The 14,310-nt window shown below is 38.2% G+C and overlaps 34 non-coding genes across 34 annotated transcripts; all 34 read right to left on the reverse strand.

The window, feature by feature from the left end:
- Positions 1–3,598: 3,598 nt before the first annotated feature.
- Positions 3,599–3,670, reverse strand: Trnaa-ugc (transfer RNA alanine (anticodon UGC)). The gene has a single exon. It is a non-coding gene; the product is annotated as a tRNA-Ala (tRNA).
- A 248-nt stretch (positions 3,671–3,918) lies between these two features.
- On the reverse strand, positions 3,919–3,990 carry Trnaa-ugc (transfer RNA alanine (anticodon UGC)). The gene has a single exon. It is a non-coding gene; the product is annotated as a tRNA-Ala (tRNA).
- Positions 3,991–4,238: 248 nt separating this feature from the next.
- Trnaa-ugc (transfer RNA alanine (anticodon UGC)) lies at positions 4,239–4,310 on the reverse strand. Its single transcript has one exon. It is a non-coding gene; the product is annotated as a tRNA-Ala (tRNA).
- A 248-nt stretch (positions 4,311–4,558) lies between these two features.
- On the reverse strand, positions 4,559–4,630 carry Trnaa-ugc (transfer RNA alanine (anticodon UGC)). The gene has a single exon. It is a non-coding gene; the product is annotated as a tRNA-Ala (tRNA).
- A 248-nt stretch (positions 4,631–4,878) lies between these two features.
- Trnaa-ugc (transfer RNA alanine (anticodon UGC)) lies at positions 4,879–4,950 on the reverse strand. The gene has a single exon. It is a non-coding gene; the product is annotated as a tRNA-Ala (tRNA).
- Positions 4,951–5,197: 247 nt separating this feature from the next.
- Trnaa-ugc (transfer RNA alanine (anticodon UGC)) lies at positions 5,198–5,269 on the reverse strand. Its single transcript has one exon. It is a non-coding gene; the product is annotated as a tRNA-Ala (tRNA).
- A 248-nt stretch (positions 5,270–5,517) lies between these two features.
- Trnaa-ugc (transfer RNA alanine (anticodon UGC)) lies at positions 5,518–5,589 on the reverse strand. Its single transcript has one exon. It is a non-coding gene; the product is annotated as a tRNA-Ala (tRNA).
- Positions 5,590–5,837: 248 nt separating this feature from the next.
- Trnaa-ugc (transfer RNA alanine (anticodon UGC)) lies at positions 5,838–5,909 on the reverse strand. Its single transcript has one exon. It is a non-coding gene; the product is annotated as a tRNA-Ala (tRNA).
- Positions 5,910–6,157: 248 nt separating this feature from the next.
- On the reverse strand, positions 6,158–6,229 carry Trnaa-ugc (transfer RNA alanine (anticodon UGC)). The gene has a single exon. It is a non-coding gene; the product is annotated as a tRNA-Ala (tRNA).
- A 248-nt stretch (positions 6,230–6,477) lies between these two features.
- Positions 6,478–6,549, reverse strand: Trnaa-ugc (transfer RNA alanine (anticodon UGC)). Its single transcript has one exon. It is a non-coding gene; the product is annotated as a tRNA-Ala (tRNA).
- A 248-nt stretch (positions 6,550–6,797) lies between these two features.
- Positions 6,798–6,869, reverse strand: Trnaa-ugc (transfer RNA alanine (anticodon UGC)). Its single transcript has one exon. It is a non-coding gene; the product is annotated as a tRNA-Ala (tRNA).
- Positions 6,870–7,117: 248 nt separating this feature from the next.
- On the reverse strand, positions 7,118–7,189 carry Trnaa-ugc (transfer RNA alanine (anticodon UGC)). The gene has a single exon. It is a non-coding gene; the product is annotated as a tRNA-Ala (tRNA).
- Positions 7,190–7,437: 248 nt separating this feature from the next.
- On the reverse strand, positions 7,438–7,509 carry Trnaa-ugc (transfer RNA alanine (anticodon UGC)). Its single transcript has one exon. It is a non-coding gene; the product is annotated as a tRNA-Ala (tRNA).
- Positions 7,510–7,757: 248 nt separating this feature from the next.
- Positions 7,758–7,829, reverse strand: Trnaa-ugc (transfer RNA alanine (anticodon UGC)). Its single transcript has one exon. It is a non-coding gene; the product is annotated as a tRNA-Ala (tRNA).
- Positions 7,830–8,077: 248 nt separating this feature from the next.
- On the reverse strand, positions 8,078–8,149 carry Trnaa-ugc (transfer RNA alanine (anticodon UGC)). The gene has a single exon. It is a non-coding gene; the product is annotated as a tRNA-Ala (tRNA).
- Positions 8,150–8,397: 248 nt separating this feature from the next.
- On the reverse strand, positions 8,398–8,469 carry Trnaa-ugc (transfer RNA alanine (anticodon UGC)). The gene has a single exon. It is a non-coding gene; the product is annotated as a tRNA-Ala (tRNA).
- Positions 8,470–8,717: 248 nt separating this feature from the next.
- Trnaa-ugc (transfer RNA alanine (anticodon UGC)) lies at positions 8,718–8,789 on the reverse strand. The gene has a single exon. It is a non-coding gene; the product is annotated as a tRNA-Ala (tRNA).
- Positions 8,790–9,037: 248 nt separating this feature from the next.
- Positions 9,038–9,109, reverse strand: Trnaa-ugc (transfer RNA alanine (anticodon UGC)). Its single transcript has one exon. It is a non-coding gene; the product is annotated as a tRNA-Ala (tRNA).
- A 248-nt stretch (positions 9,110–9,357) lies between these two features.
- On the reverse strand, positions 9,358–9,429 carry Trnaa-ugc (transfer RNA alanine (anticodon UGC)). Its single transcript has one exon. It is a non-coding gene; the product is annotated as a tRNA-Ala (tRNA).
- Positions 9,430–9,677: 248 nt separating this feature from the next.
- Trnaa-ugc (transfer RNA alanine (anticodon UGC)) lies at positions 9,678–9,749 on the reverse strand. Its single transcript has one exon. It is a non-coding gene; the product is annotated as a tRNA-Ala (tRNA).
- A 248-nt stretch (positions 9,750–9,997) lies between these two features.
- Positions 9,998–10,069, reverse strand: Trnaa-ugc (transfer RNA alanine (anticodon UGC)). Its single transcript has one exon. It is a non-coding gene; the product is annotated as a tRNA-Ala (tRNA).
- A 248-nt stretch (positions 10,070–10,317) lies between these two features.
- Positions 10,318–10,389, reverse strand: Trnaa-ugc (transfer RNA alanine (anticodon UGC)). Its single transcript has one exon. It is a non-coding gene; the product is annotated as a tRNA-Ala (tRNA).
- Positions 10,390–10,636: 247 nt separating this feature from the next.
- Trnaa-ugc (transfer RNA alanine (anticodon UGC)) lies at positions 10,637–10,708 on the reverse strand. Its single transcript has one exon. It is a non-coding gene; the product is annotated as a tRNA-Ala (tRNA).
- Positions 10,709–10,956: 248 nt separating this feature from the next.
- On the reverse strand, positions 10,957–11,028 carry Trnaa-ugc (transfer RNA alanine (anticodon UGC)). The gene has a single exon. It is a non-coding gene; the product is annotated as a tRNA-Ala (tRNA).
- Positions 11,029–11,276: 248 nt separating this feature from the next.
- Positions 11,277–11,348, reverse strand: Trnaa-ugc (transfer RNA alanine (anticodon UGC)). The gene has a single exon. It is a non-coding gene; the product is annotated as a tRNA-Ala (tRNA).
- Positions 11,349–11,595: 247 nt separating this feature from the next.
- On the reverse strand, positions 11,596–11,667 carry Trnaa-ugc (transfer RNA alanine (anticodon UGC)). The gene has a single exon. It is a non-coding gene; the product is annotated as a tRNA-Ala (tRNA).
- Positions 11,668–11,915: 248 nt separating this feature from the next.
- Trnaa-ugc (transfer RNA alanine (anticodon UGC)) lies at positions 11,916–11,987 on the reverse strand. The gene has a single exon. It is a non-coding gene; the product is annotated as a tRNA-Ala (tRNA).
- Positions 11,988–12,236: 249 nt separating this feature from the next.
- Positions 12,237–12,308, reverse strand: Trnaa-ugc (transfer RNA alanine (anticodon UGC)). Its single transcript has one exon. It is a non-coding gene; the product is annotated as a tRNA-Ala (tRNA).
- A 248-nt stretch (positions 12,309–12,556) lies between these two features.
- On the reverse strand, positions 12,557–12,628 carry Trnaa-ugc (transfer RNA alanine (anticodon UGC)). The gene has a single exon. It is a non-coding gene; the product is annotated as a tRNA-Ala (tRNA).
- A 248-nt stretch (positions 12,629–12,876) lies between these two features.
- On the reverse strand, positions 12,877–12,948 carry Trnaa-ugc (transfer RNA alanine (anticodon UGC)). Its single transcript has one exon. It is a non-coding gene; the product is annotated as a tRNA-Ala (tRNA).
- A 248-nt stretch (positions 12,949–13,196) lies between these two features.
- Trnaa-ugc (transfer RNA alanine (anticodon UGC)) lies at positions 13,197–13,268 on the reverse strand. The gene has a single exon. It is a non-coding gene; the product is annotated as a tRNA-Ala (tRNA).
- Positions 13,269–13,516: 248 nt separating this feature from the next.
- Positions 13,517–13,588, reverse strand: Trnaa-ugc (transfer RNA alanine (anticodon UGC)). Its single transcript has one exon. It is a non-coding gene; the product is annotated as a tRNA-Ala (tRNA).
- A 249-nt stretch (positions 13,589–13,837) lies between these two features.
- On the reverse strand, positions 13,838–13,908 carry Trnaa-ugc (transfer RNA alanine (anticodon UGC)). The gene has a single exon. It is a non-coding gene; the product is annotated as a tRNA-Ala (tRNA).
- A 249-nt stretch (positions 13,909–14,157) lies between these two features.
- Positions 14,158–14,229, reverse strand: Trnaa-ugc (transfer RNA alanine (anticodon UGC)). The gene has a single exon. It is a non-coding gene; the product is annotated as a tRNA-Ala (tRNA).
- Between the last annotated feature and the right edge of the window lie 81 nt (positions 14,230–14,310).

The following is a 14,310-nucleotide window of genomic DNA, read 5'->3' on the forward strand; positions in this document are numbered from 1 at the left end:
ATGTTTTAGATAATCAACGAGTTCGAACGGTTTCAACAAAAATAATCTTTTTTATTCACTATTTAGAATAAACAATATATTATTTACAAATATATAATAATAAATACTTTACACTTACCAAGTTTCTTGAAATGATAGCATGCGTTGCTGGTTGAATTTCAAAATCCAATACACGCCAGGTGATTCATGGGAAATTTCTAAAATATATTCGCATAGCGCCGCCTAGGAAAAGCGACTTTCCAGACATCGAGGTGACTGTGGGCCGATTAATTTGAACCGGTCGTTTTCACAAAATCACCGTTGGAGTTCACCCCGATAAAAAAGCGACCTTCAGAGGCGACAGAAAAAAATATGGTCAGAATCCGATGTCGCGCCAATGCAAAAGCGACATTGGCAAAATACGGGCGAGCTATATCCAATGGTTTGGCGACTACTCTTGCTGCTTGGGTATATTTCAAGTTTTGAATCAATTTTTTCCAAGGGTAGACAAATGAAGCAACTGGCATTATTGGCTTGTCATGTTTTCTTTGGTTCCCTGTTGCCTAAATTACTTAAATTTTTAAATTATTTATTAACCTTTTCAGTCCTGAGGTACACACATGTGTACCTGTAATTTTTTTTTTTTCATTTTTTTTATCCGGTAAAGTTAAATGTTGACGAAATAATGCATGTGTTTCAACATTTATGAATGTAGCTTCCATTTTACATCAATAAATAGCACTACAGTTCGATATTTTTGTCATATCCATCGCTATTAATTAGAGACATAACGAAAATGGCGTTGAACAGAAAATACAGCAAATATATGTATATTTTTTAATATTTATTATTAAAATAAACGCTTGTATATTTTTTAAATAAAGTATTAAGTGTCTGGTTAAAGTCATTACCAAATTATATCTTGTTATCTATAATAGAATCGGTGAAAATACAAATTTAACTAAGGTACACATTGTACCTCAGGCGTTTTCGCGCCCGTTTTCTGACTGCTTGCGATCCATTGCGCAGGTTTTTTTTTTTTTTTTTTTTGAGCGCTTGTTTTCAAATTGTCATTTCTTGCCCTTGAATATATTGTATATCTTTTTTATAATAAATAATTCTTATGTTTTGTAATGTAATAAAATATAAATTTAAAAATATTTATTTTTTAACTTTAGTAAGAAATTTAATTTTATAGCTGTCTTGTAGTCAGTAATTGATATTTCAAACCGACATCATATATAGAATATACGGTATTTTATAAGCTAATAATAATTTTTTTCACGTCAAGTTGCTTTAACTCAAAAGGAGGCTATTGAACTTTTAGGAACAAGTGATTTTACGGGAAGCAATAGAATTACTCATGTATCGAAAATAATGAAACTTCGCAAATAGGATGAATGGGTCACAGACGATAGTCAAATATTCCTTGTCAAGCAGAAAGATAATTAATCTATGACTATTATCCACATGTATAGGTAATGAATCAATTGGAATAGGCAGAAGACAGACAAAATAATTGAAACAAAAAGCTGATTTAACATAATCTGCTATTGTAAAAGCATAAAATATAGAAGGCATCGATTATTATTTTGCATATTACCGGTATGCAGTAATTACAAAAAATGACCGACTAGAGCATTCACGCATTTTGTAGATTTATTAGTTGTCAATTGCTTGATATACTATAAAATGGTGGCAAAGCGACAAGCTGAGCTGTCCGGAATGAAGCCGAAAATGTTATGACCAAATGCATATATTATGAAAATATGAGGGAATTCTCATCATGATCAAGAGAGGAAACAAAGAACAAGTAAAAAATCATCTTAAACAAATTAATAGAAGAAGGGTCTTCAAATGATAGAAATGCAACTACAAGACCATTGGAGATTTCATTACCACCATCTGGTGAAAATAAATACAGAAGAGCAAGAAAAATTGTCCCTTCCCGATTAAAAAGAAATAAGACTAGATATGTCAAGCCATCTACAACATTACATGAGCGATAAGTATGTATCAAAATGTAACTAGGATGGATGGATGGATATTGGATTTTTATGGCGCAAGAGCCAAAACTGGCTATGCTGCGCCAAGGATGTAACTAGGAGAAGAGTCAAGTGCTCAAAATGCAGTATCTAATTGCATAATAATTTTAAAAAATGAAATTTCATTCAAAATAAGGTTTAATAGATTATTAATATAATAAATTTTATATTTTTTTCATTTATAAGGCCTTAGAATAAGAAAAGTATAGTTATTAAGTAATCAAGAAAATTAATTTTTTTTTTTTTTTGTCGAGGATGCTTTAACTTACTTTAGACCTGAGGTACACATATGTGTACCTTAAAATTATGGAACTTAAAGTTGTTTGATCAGCAAATATTTTTTTTCTACAAACTATTGAGATATAACAAAGGTAAAAGATCTTGAATCAAATTTTTAAACCAGCTTAAAAAAAGTCAGGACTGAAGAGGTTAAAGGCTAAATAAATATAAACGGCGCCTGATGCAAGGCTTTACTTTTTCGAATTTGGCAAAAAAGTGACATTAACTCATTAACGCTTTATGTCAATATAAATCCGTAGATTATGGTGTCTGCACCACAAATTATCTTGTTATTTTGTTATTATACCAGTGAGATGGGGTAAATTTTCTGTTTATTGATCTGGTCCAATGACTTAATGAATATTGGACAAGAGTGGTATACATAATCAGGGCACCAGTCTTTGGGGTGCAATGGAGGCAAACATTGATGCGACTGCACCAGTTTTTAAAGTTTAATAGTACAATGAGTGGCCGAATATCCAAATACCATTTATTTTTGCTTGCTAAACCAATGATGTTCGTAAGAGCCATAAAAACATATTTTATACCTGGTACTCCCACAGGGGGCACTTTAAAAATGAGAATGAGAAGCTTCCGGTATGGTATTTGGTTCTTCCCACTCTGGTGAGTACAAAAAGAGGTAGGGGTTGGCCCTTACTTCTTCCCTTCAAATGGTTAAGGTTGTAAGGGTAATCCCGTGGGTGGTGATGGCCCTTGAACGTGGCCCCGACACGTCAGGTGCTTCTCTATGAAGCTGATGAATGCGAACTCGCGTGATGGAAGATGAACGGTTTCAATAACATTCTACCAGGCTCCGAAAAAAAAGAAGGTACAGAAATTGAGCCACTTTGCTTGATATTCATCCCCAAATAGCTAAATATTTTAAATGAAAAATAAAGTTATTTATATCATACTACCGTCAACAAATTACGTGTATCCATTTTCTTCAAAAGATCTAGAATAAAAGAAGAAAATTTGAGGGGCGGGGGATTGAACCCCGGGCCTTTCACATGCAAAGCGAACGCGCTACCACTGAGCTACACACCCGACACGTTAGGTGCTTCTCCATGAAGCTGATGAATGCGAACTCGCGTGATGGAAGATGAGCGGTTTCATTAACATTCTACCAGGCTCCGAAGAAAAAGAAGGTACACAAATTGAGCCGCTTTGCTTGATATTCATTCCCAAATAGTTGCATATTTTAAATGAAGGTTATAGTTTTTTATATCATACTACCGTCAACAAATTACGTGTATCCGGTTTCTTCAAAATATCTAGAACAAATGAAGAAAATTTGGAGGTGCGGGGGATTGAACCCCGGACCTTTCACATGCAAAGCGAACGCTCTACCACTGAGCTACACCCCCGACACGTCAGGTGCTTCTCTATGAAGCTGATTAATGCGAACTCGCGTGATGGAAGAGGAGCGGTTTCATAAACATTCTACCAGGCTCCGAAGAAAAAGAAGGTACACAAATTGAGCCGCTTTGCTTGATATTCATTCCCAAATAGCTGCCTATTTTAAATGAAAGTTATAGTTATTTATATCATACTACCGTCAACAAATTACGTGTATCCGTTTTCTTCAAAATATCTAGAATAAATGAAGAAAATTTGGAGGTGCGGGGGATTGAACCCCGGGCCTTTCACATGCAAAGCGAACGCGCTACCACTGAGCTACACACCCGACACGTTAGGTGCTTCTCCATGAAGCTGATGAATGCGAACTCGCGTGATGGAAGATGAGCGGTTTCATTAACATTCTACCAGGCTCCGAAGAAAAAGAAGGTACACAAATTGAGCCGCTTTGCTTGATATTCATTCCCAAATAGTTGCATATTTTAAATGAAGGTTATAGTTTTTTATATCATACTACCGTCAACAAATTACGTGTATCCGGTTTCTTCAAAATATCTAGAACAAATGAAGAAAATTTGGAGGTGCGGGGGATTGAACCCCGGACCTTTCACATGCAAAGCGAACGCTCTACCACTGAGCTACACCCCCGACACGTCAGGTGCTTCTCTATGAAGCTGATTAATGCGAACTCGCGTGATGGAAGAGGAGCGGTTTCATAAACATTCTACCAGGCTCCGAAGAAAAAGAAGGTACACAAATTGAGCCGCTTTGCTTGATATTCATTCCCAAATAGCTGCCTATTTTAAATGAAAGTTATAGTTTTTTATATCATACTACCGTCAACAAATTACGTGTATCCGTTTTCTTCAAAATATCTAGAATAAATGAAGAAAATTTGGAGGTGCGGGGGATTGAACCCCGGGCCTTTCACATGCAAAGCGAACGCTCTACCACTGAGCTACACCCCCGACACGTCAGATGCTTCTCTATGAAGCTGATTATTGCGAACTCGCTTGATCTAAGATGAGCGGCTTCATTAACATTCTACCAGGCTCCGAAGAAAAAGAAGGTACACAAATTGAGCCGCTTTGCTTGATATTCATCCCCAAATAGCTAAATATTTTAAATGAAAGTTATAGTTATTTATATCATACTACCGTCAACAAATTACGTGTATCCGTTTTCTTCAAAATATCTAGAATAAATGAAGAAAATTTGGAGGTGCGGGGGATTGAACCCCGGGCCTTTCACATGCAAAGCGAACGCTCTACCACTGAGCTACACCCCCGACACGTCAGGTGCTTCTCTATGAAGCTGATTAATGCGAACTCGCGTGATGGAAGATGAGTGGTTTTATTAACATTCTACCAGGCTCCGAAGAAAAAGAAGGTACACAAATTGAGCCGCTTTGTTTGATATTCATCCCAAATAGCTAAATATTTTAAATGAAAGTTATAGTTTTTTATATCATACTACCGTCAACAAATTACGTGTATCCGTTTTCTTCAAAATATCTAGAATAAATGAAGAAAATTTGGAGGTGCGGGGGATTGAACCCCGGGCCTTTCACATGCAAAGCGAACGCTCTACCACTGAGCTACACCCCCGACACGTCAGATGCTTCTCTATGAAGCTGATTATTGCGAACTCGCTTGATCTAAGATGAGCGGTTTCATTAACATTCTACCAGGCTCCGAAGAAAAAGAAGGTACACAAATTGAGCCGCTTTGCTTGATATTCATCCCCAAATAGCTAAATATTTTAAATGAAAGTTATAGTTATTTATATCATACTACCGTCACCAAATTACGTGTATCCGTTTTCTTCAAAATATCTAAAATAAATGAAGAAAATTTGGAGGTGCGGGGGATTGAACCCCGGGCCTTTCACATGCAAAGCGAACGCTCTACCACTGAGCTACACCCCCGACACGTCAGATGCTTCTCTATGAAGCTGATTAATGCGAACTCGCGTGATGGAAGATGAGTGGTTTTATTAACATTCTACCAGGCTCCGAAGAAAAAGAAGGTACTCAAATTGAGCCGCTTTGTTTGATATTCATCCCCAAATAGCTAAATATTTTAAATGAAAATTATAATTATTTATATCATACTACCGTCACCAAATTACGTGTATCCGTTTTCTTCAAAATATCTAAAATAAATGAAGAAAATTTGGAGGTGCGGGGGATTGAACCCCGGGCCTTTCACATGCAAAGCGAACGCTCTACCACTGAGCTACACCCCCGACACGTCAGATGCTTCTTTATGAAGCTGATTATTGCGAACTCGCTTGATCTAAGATGAGCGGTTTCATTAACATTCCACCAGGCTCCGAAGAAAAAGAAGATACACAAATTATGCTGCTTTGCTTCATATTCATCCCCAAATAGCTAAATATTTTAAATGAAAGTTATAGTTATTTATATCATACTACCGTCAACAAATTACGTGTATCCGTTTTCTTCAAAATATCTAGAAGAAATGAAGAAAATTTGGAGGTGGGGGGGATTGAACCCCGGGCCTTTCACATGCAAAGCGAACGCTCTACCACTGAGCTACACCCCCGACATGTCAGATGCCTCTCTATGAAGCTGATTAATGCGAACTCGCGTGATGGAAGATGAGCGGTTTCATTAACATTGTACCAGGCTCCGAAGAAAAAGAAGGTACACAAATTGAGCCGCTTTGCTTGATATTCATTCCCAAATAGTTGCATATTTTAAATGAAAGTTATAGTTTTTTATATCATACTACCGTCAAGAAATTACGTGTATCTGTTTTCTTTAAAATATCTAGAATAAATGAAGAAAATTTGGAGGTGCGGGGGATTGAACCCCGGGCTTTTCACATGCAAAGCGAACGCTCTACCACTGAGCTACACCCCCGACACGTCAGACGCTTCTCTATGAAGCTGATTAATGCGAACTCGCGTGATCTAAGATGAGCGGTTTTATTAACATTCTACCAGGCTCCGAAGAAAAAGAAGGTACACAAATTGAGCCGCTTTGCTTGATATTCATTCCCAAATAGCTGCCTATTTTAAATGAATGTTATAGTTTTTTATATCATACTACCTTCAACAAATTACGTGTATCCGTTTTCTTCAAAATATCTAGAATAAATGAAGAAAATTTGGACGTGCGGGGGATTGAACCCCGGGCCTTTCACATGCAAAGCGAACGCTCTACCACTGAGCTACACCCCCGACACGTCAGGTGCTTCTCTATGAAGCTGATTAATGCGAACTCGCGTGATGGAAGATGAGTGGTTTTATTAACATTCTACCAGGCTCCGAAGAAAAAGAAGGTACACAAATTGAGCCGCTTTGTTTGATATTCATCCCCAAATAGCTAAATATTTTAAATGAAAGTTATAGTTTTTTATATCATACTACCGTCAACAAATTACGTGTATCCGTTTTCTTCAAAATATCTAGAATAAATGAAGAAAATTTGGAGGTGCGCGGGATTGAACCCCGGGCCTTTCACATGCAAAGCGAACGCTCTACCACTGAGCTACACCCCCGACACGTCAGATGCTTCTCTATGAAGCTGATTATTGCGAACTCGCTTGATCTAAGATGAGCGGTTTCATTAACATTCTACCAGGCTCCGAAGAAAAAGAAGGTACACAAATTGAGCCGCTTTGCTTGATATTCATCCCCAAATAGCTAAATATTTTAAATGAAAGTTATAGTTATTTATATCATACTACCGTCACCAAATTACGTGTATCCGTTTTCTTCAAAATATCTAAAATAAATGAAGAAAATTTGGAGTTGCGGGGGATTGAACCCCGGGCCTTTCACATGCAAAGCGAACGCTCTACCACTGAGCTACACCCCCGACACGTCAGATGCTTCTCTATGAAGCTGATTAATGCGAACTCGCGTGATGGAAGATGAGTGGTTTTATTAACATTCTACCAGGCTCCGAAGAAAAAGAAGGTACACAAATTGAGCCGCTTTGTTTGATATTCATCCCCAAATAGCTAAATATTTTAAATGAAAATTATAATTATTTATATCATACTACCGTCACCAAATTACGTGTATCCGTTTTCTTCAAAATATCTAAAATAAATGAAGAAAATTTGGAGGTGCGGGGGATTGAACCCCGGGCCTTTCACATGCAAAGCGAACGCTCTACCACTGAGCTACACCCCCGACACGTCAGATGCTTCTTTATGAAGCTGATTATTGCGAACTCGCTTGATCTAAGATGAGCGGTTTCATTAACATTCCACCAGGCTCCGAAGAAAAAGAAGATACACAAATTATGCTGCTTTGCTTCATATTCATCCCCAAATAGCTAAATATTTTAAATGAAAGTTATAGTTATTTATATCATACTACCGTCAACAAATTACGTGTATCCGTTTTCTTCAAAATATCTAGAAGAAATGAAGAAAATTTGGAGGTGGGGGGGATTGAACCCCGGGCCTTTCACATGCAAAGCGAACGCTCTACCACTGAGCTACACCCCCGACATGTCAGATGCCTCTCTATGAAGCTGATTAATGCGAACTCGCGTGATGGAAGATGAGCGGTTTCATTAACATTCTACCAGGCTCCGAAGGAAAAGAAGGTACACAAATTGAGCCGCTTTGCTTGATATTTATCCCCAAATAGCTAAATAATTTAAATGAATGTTATAGCTATTTATATCATACTACCGTCAACAAATTACGTGTATCCGTTTTCTTCAAAATATCTAGAATAAATAAAGAAAATTTGGAGGTGCGGGGGATTGAACCCCGGGCCTTTCACATGCAAAGCGAACGCTTTACCACTGAGCTACACCCCCGACACGTCAGATGCTTCTCTATGAAGCTGATTATTGCGAACTCGCTTGATCTAATATGAGCGGCTTCATTAACATTCTACCAGGCTCCGAAGAAAAAGAAGGTACACAAATTGAGCCGCTTTGCTTGATATTCATCCCCAAATAGCTAAATATTTTAAATGAAAGTTATAGTTATTTATATCATACTACCGTCAACAAATTACGTGTATCCGTTTTCTTCAAAATATCTAGAATAAATGAAGAAAATTTGGAGGTGCGGGGGATTGAAACCCGGGCCTTTCACATGCAAAGCGAATGCTCTACCACTGAGCTACACCCCCGACACGTCAGGTGCTTCTCTATGAAGCTGATTAATGCGAACTCGCGTGATGGAAGATGAGTGGTTTTATTAACATTCTACCAGGCTCCGAAGAAAAAGAAGGTACACAAATTGAGCCGCTTTGTTTGATATTCATCCCCAAATAGCTAAATATTTTAAATGAAAGTTATAGTTTTTTATATCATACTACCGTCACCAAATTACGTGTATCCGTTTTCTTCAAAATATCTAAAATAAATGAAGAAAATTTGGAGGTGCGGGGGATTGAACCCCGGGCCTTTCACATGCAAAGCGAACGCTCTACCACTGAGCTACACCCCCGACACGTCAGATGCTTCTCTATGAAGCTGATTAATGCGAACTCGCGTGATGGAAGATGAGTGGTTTTATTAACATTCTACCAGGCTCCGAAGAAAAAGAAGGTACACAAATTGAGCCGCTTTGTTTGATATTCATCCCCAAATAGCTAAATATTTTAAATGAAAATTATAATTATTTATATCATACTACCGTCACCAAATTACGTGTATCCGTTTTCTTCAAAATATCTAAAATAAATGAAGAAAATTTGGAGGTGCGGGGGATTGAACCCCGGGCCTTTCACATGCAAAGCGAACGCTCTACCACTGAGCTACACCCCCTACACGTCAGATGCTTCTTTATGAAGCTGATTATTGCGAACTCGCTTGATCTAAGATGAGCGGTTTCATTAACATTCCACCAGGCTCCGAAGAAAAAGAAGATACACAAATTATGCTGCTTTGCTTCATATTCATCCCCAAATAGCTAAATATTTTAAATGAAAGTTATAGTTATTTATATCATACTACCGTCAACAAATTACGTGTATCCGTTTTCTTCAAAATATCTAGAAGAAATGAAGAAAATTTGGAGGTGGGGGGGATTGAAACCCGGGCCTTTCACATGCAAAGCGAACGCTCTACCACTGAGCTACACCCCCGACATGTCAGATGCCTCTCTATGAAGCTGATTAATGCGAACTCGCGTGATGGAAGATGAGCGGTTTCATTAACATTCTACCAGGCTCCGAAGGAAAAGAAGGTACACAAATTGAGCCGCTTTGCTTGATATTTATCCCCAAATAGCTAAATATTTTAAATGAATGTTATAGCTATTTATATCATACTACCGTCAACAAATTACGTGTATCCGTTTTCTTCAAAATATCTAGAATAAATGAAGAAAATTTGGAGGTGCGGGGGATTGAACCCCGGGCCTTTCACATGCAAAGCGAACGCTCTACCACTGAGCTACACCCCCGACACGTCAGGTGCTTCTCTATGAAGCTGATTAATGCGAACTCGCGTGATGGAAGATGAGCGGTTTCATTAACATTCTACCAGGCTCCGAAGAAAAAGAAGGTACACAAATTGAGCCGCTTTACTTGATATTTATAACGAAATAGCTAAATATTTTAAATGAAAGTTATAGTTATTTATATCATACTACCTTCAACAAATTACGTGTATCCGATTTCTTCAAAATATCTAGAATAAATGAATAAAATTTGGAGGTGCGGGGGATTGAACTCCGGGCCTTTCACATGCAAAGCGAACGCTCTACCACTGAGCTACACCCCCGACACGTCAGATGCTTCTCTATGAAGCTGATTAATGCGAACTCGCGTGATGGAAGATGAGTGGTTTTATTAACATTCTACCAGGCTCCGAAGAAAAAGAATGTACACAAATTGAGCCGCTTTGTTTGATATTCATCCCCAAATAGCTAAATATTTTAAATGAAAGTTTTAATTATTTATATCATATACCGTCAACAAATTACGTGTATCCGTTTTCTTCAAAATATCTAGAATAAATGAAGAAAATTTGGAGGTGCGGGGGATTAAACCCCGGGCCTTTCACATGCAAAGCGAACGCTCTACCACTGAGTTACACCCTCGACACGTCAGATGCTTCTCTATGAAGCTGATTATTGCGAACTCGCTTGATCTAAGATGAGCGGTTTCATTAACATTCTACCAGGCTCCGAAGAAAAAGAAGGTACACAAATTGAGCCGCTTTGCTTGATATTCATCCCCAAATATATAAATATTTTAAATGAAAGTTATAGTTATTTATATCATACTACCGTCACCAAATTACGTGTATCCGTTTTCTTCAAAATATCTAAAATAAATGAAGAAAATTTGGAGGTGCGGGGGATTGAACCCCGGGCCTTTCACATGCAAAGCGAACGCTCTACCACTGAGCTACACCCCCGACACGTCAGATGCTTCTCTATGAAGCTGATTAATGCGAACTCGCGTGATGGAAGATGAGTGGTTTTATTAACATTCTACCAGGCTCCGAAGAAAAAGAAGGTACACAAATTGAGCCGCTTTGTTTGATATTCATCCCCAAATAGCTAAATATTTTAAATGAAAGTTATAATTATTTATATCATACTACCGTCACCAAATTACGTGTATCCGTTTTCTTCAAAATATCTAAAATAAATGAAGAAAATTTGGAGGTGCGGGGGATTGAACCCCGGGCCTTTCACATGCAAAGCGAACGCTCTACCACTGAGCTACACCCCCGACACGTCAGATGCTTCTTTATGAAGCTGATTATTGCGAACTCGCGTGATGGAAGATTAGTGGTTTTATTAACATTCTACCAGGCTCCGAAGAAAAAGAATGTACACAAATTGAGTCGCTTTGTTTGATATTCATCCCCAAATAGCTAAATATTTTAAATGAAAGTTTTAATTATTTATATCATATACCGTCAACAAATTACGTGTATCCGTTTTCTTCAAAATATCTAGAATAAATGAAGAAAATTTGGAGGTGCGGGGGATTGAACCCCGGGCCTTTCACATGCAAAGCGAACGCTCTACCACTGAGCTACACCCCCGACACGTCAGATGCTTCTCTATGAAGCTGATTATTGCGAACTCGCTTGATCTAAGATGAGCGGTTTCATTAACATTCTACCAGGCTCCGAAGAAAAAGAAGGTACACAAATTGAGCCGCTTTGCTTGATATTCATCCCCAAATAGCTAAATATTTTAAATGAAAGTTATAGTTATTTATATCATACTACCGTCACCAAATTACGTGTATCCGTTTTCTTCAAAATATCTAAAATAAATGAAGAAAATTTGGAGGTGCGGGGGATTGAACCCCGGGCCTTTCACATGCAAAGCGAACGCTCTACCACTGAGCTACACCCCCGACACGTCAGATGTTTCTCTATGAAGCTGATTATTGCGAACTCGCTTGATCTAAGATGAGCGGTTTCATTAACATTCTACCAGGCTTCCGAAGAAAAAGAAGGTACACAAATTGAGCCGCTTTGTTTGATATTCATCCCCAAATAGCTAAATATTTTAAATGAAAGTTATAGTTATTTATATCATACTACCGTCACCAAATTACGTGTATCCGTTTTCTTCAAAATATCTAAAATAAATGAAGAAAATTTGGAGGTGCGGGGGATTGAACCCCGGGCCTTTCACATGCAAAGCGAACGCTCTACCACTGAGCTACACCCCCGACACGTCAGATGCTTCTCTATGAAGCTGATTATTGCGAACTCGCTTGATCTAAGATGAACGGTTTCAATAACATTCTACCAGGCTCCGAAAAAAAAGAAGGTACAGAAATTGAGCCACTTTGCTTGATATTCATCCCCAAATAGCTAAATATTTTAAATGAAAAATAAAGTTATTTATATCATACTACCGTCAACAAATTGCGTGTATCCATTTTCTTCAAAAGATCTAGAACAAATAAAGAAAATTTGGAGGTGCGGGGGATTGAACCCCGGGCCTTTCACATGCAAAGCGAACGCTCTACCACTGAGCTACACCCCCGACACGTCAGGTGCTTCTCTATGAAGCTGATTAATGCGAACTCGCGTGATGGAAGAGGAGCGGTTTCATAAACATTCTACCTGGCTCCGAAGAAAAAGAAGGTACCCAAATTGAGCCGCTTTGCTTGATATTTATTCGCAAATAGCTGCCTATTTTAAATGAAAGTTATAGTTTTTTATATCATACTACCGTCAACAAATTACGTGTATCCGTTTTCTTCAAAATATCTAGAATAAATGAAGAAAATTTGGAGGTGCGGGGGATTGAACCCCGGGCCTTTCACATGCAAAGCGAACGCTCTACCACTGAGCTACACCCCCGACACGTCAGATGCTTCTCTATGAAGCTGATTATTGCGAACTCGCGTGATGGAAGATGAGTGGTTTTATTAACATTCTACCAGGCTCCGAAGAAAAAGAAGGTACACAAATTGAGCCGCTTTGTTTGATATTCATCCCCAAATAGCTAAATATTTTAAATGAAAGTTATAGTTTTTTATATCATACTACCGTCAACAAATTACGTGTATCCGTTTTCTTCAAAATATCTAGAATAAATGAAGAAAATTTGGAGGTGCGGGGGATTGAACCCCGGGCCTTTCACATGCAAAGCGAACGCTCTACCACTGAGCTACACCCCCGACACGTCAGATGCTTCTCTATGAAGCTGATTATTGCGAACTCGCTTGATCTAAGTTGAGCGGTTTCATTAACATTCTACCAGGCTCCGAAGAAAAAGAAGGTACACAAATTGAGCCGCTTTGCTTGATATTCATCCCCAAATAGCTAAATATTTTAAATGAAAGTTATAGTTATTTATATCATACTACCGTCACCAAATTACGTGTATCCGTTTTCTTCAAAATATCTAAAATAAATGAAGAAAATTTGGAGGTGCGGGGGATTGAACCCCGGGCCTTTCACATGCAAAGCGAACGCTCTACCACTGAGCTACACCCCCGACAACGTCAGATGCTTCTCTATGAAGCTGATTAATGCGAACTCGCGTGATGGAAGATGAGTGGTTTTATTAACATTCTACCAGGCTCCGAAGAAAAAGAAGGTACACAAATTGAGCCGCTTTGCTTGATATTCATCCCCAAATAGCTAAATATTTTAAATGAAAGTTATAGTTATTTATATCATACTACCGTCACCAAATTACGTGTATCCGTTTTCTTCAAAATATCTAAAATAAATGAAGAAAATTTGCAGGTGCGGGGAATTGAACCCCGGGCCTTTCACATGCAAAGCGAACGCTCTACCACTGAGCTACACCCCTGACACGTCAGATGCTTCTCTATGAAGCTGATTAATGCGAACTCGCGTGATGGAAGATGAGTGGTTTTATTAACATTCTACCAGGCTCCGAAGAAAAAGAAGGTACATAAATTGAGCCGCTTTGTTTGATATTCATTCCCAAATAGCTAAATATTTTAAATGAAAGTTATAATTATTTATATCATACTACCGTCACCAAATTACGTGTATCCGTTTTCTTCAAAATATCTAAAATAAATGAAGAAAATTTGGAGGTGCGGGAGATTGAACCCCGGGCCTTTCACATGCAAAGCGAACGCTCTACCACTGAGCTACACCCCCGACACGTCAGATGCTTTTTTATGAAGCTGATTATTGCGAACTCGCGTGATGGAAGATTAGTGGTTTTATTAACATTCTACC

This window comes from Argiope bruennichi, chromosome 5 (assembly GCF_947563725.1).
Source record: "Argiope bruennichi chromosome 5, qqArgBrue1.1, whole genome shotgun sequence".
Taxonomy (NCBI): domain Eukaryota; kingdom Metazoa; phylum Arthropoda; class Arachnida; order Araneae; family Araneidae; genus Argiope; species Argiope bruennichi.